The 1,140-nt window shown below is 20.6% G+C and overlaps 1 protein-coding gene across 1 annotated transcript in view; it reads left to right on the top strand.

Moving 5' to 3' along the window:
* LOC108578916 overlaps positions 1 to 1,140 on the top strand; it is a 125,603-nt gene that overhangs the window by 443 nt on the left and 124,020 nt on the right. The gene's annotated exons all lie outside the window — the stretch shown is intronic.

Genomic DNA, 1,140 nt, shown 5'->3' with positions numbered 1-1,140 from the left:
ATAATGTATTATAAATTTTGATATTTATTATTTTATTAATGATTTTTGTTATTTTTATCTGAATTTTGTATTACATTATAATTTTTTTGTACATGACAGAATGTGTATTTCTTTTATAACTACAAAAACTGTCATTTCCTCTTCTTTTAGTTTACTTATGTATTTATTTACCAATGCACATGTAATCATTTAAAAATACTTTTTCTCGAAATTGTTTCATAATTTCCTTTAAAAGCTTATTATGTGGTGTTATTTTAAACACTACCATACTAAGTACTTCTTCCTAATAAGCAAACACTTTTGTAAAGTATAAGTATGTATGAAAATCAATATACATTAAAAGTGAATAATATAATATATATAAGGTCATTATTGAGGATGTTCATTGTTATACTATTATGTAACAACTGTTGCAACTGACAATAAAATTTCTTGTATATTGTGATATATTGTTGAAGCAGTATTTCTTTTTCATTTTAAAATTTGTACACAGATGCAAATATAAATATAAACTTGATGTGAATGTAGTTATTTAATGTTTTTTTCTAAATATAAATTTATATGTTTCATATAACGCATATACAATGTCATATTTTAAAAGTACTAAAGTTTCATAAGATTTAAGGATAAATATAGTTTCTCATCATTTTAATTACTTATTTTATTTATCCTCATTTAATTAAATATAAATGTAAAGAAAGAAAAATAAGCTTTGCAACATAATGGATTCTTCTTTTATACACTTGTTTCATTTAACACTTTATTTAGTGCCAATCGTAACTTTACATAAATTGTGTATAGTAATAATAATGTTAGAGTAAAAAACTGTTTTTATTAATTTTAAAAGTTTTCAAAATTGTTTGAATTTAATAACCATATACATTGTTATAAGACTTGGAGTATAATAAGTTTTACTATTTTCTAGTATTGAAGTTTTTATGTTACGTGTTAGGTATTAAATGTTATGCTTACTTTGAAGTGAAAGATAGTTTATTAGTAGAACAAAGCTTTATTAAACATTTTCTAATAGAACGCACAAGTTTATTTCATTAAAATGTAATTGCATTTTTAGATGTATTAGGTATATTGCTTTAATTTGAAAGGAATAAAAATAAGATTATTTTTATTATATTTTCTATT

This window comes from Habropoda laboriosa, unplaced genomic scaffold, assembly GCF_001263275.1.
Source record: "Habropoda laboriosa isolate 0110345459 unplaced genomic scaffold, ASM126327v1 scaffold24, whole genome shotgun sequence".
Taxonomy (NCBI): domain Eukaryota; kingdom Metazoa; phylum Arthropoda; class Insecta; order Hymenoptera; family Apidae; genus Habropoda; species Habropoda laboriosa.
The sequence above is the reverse complement of the archived record's forward strand: the minus strand, read 5'-3'. Positions and strand labels throughout refer to the sequence as shown.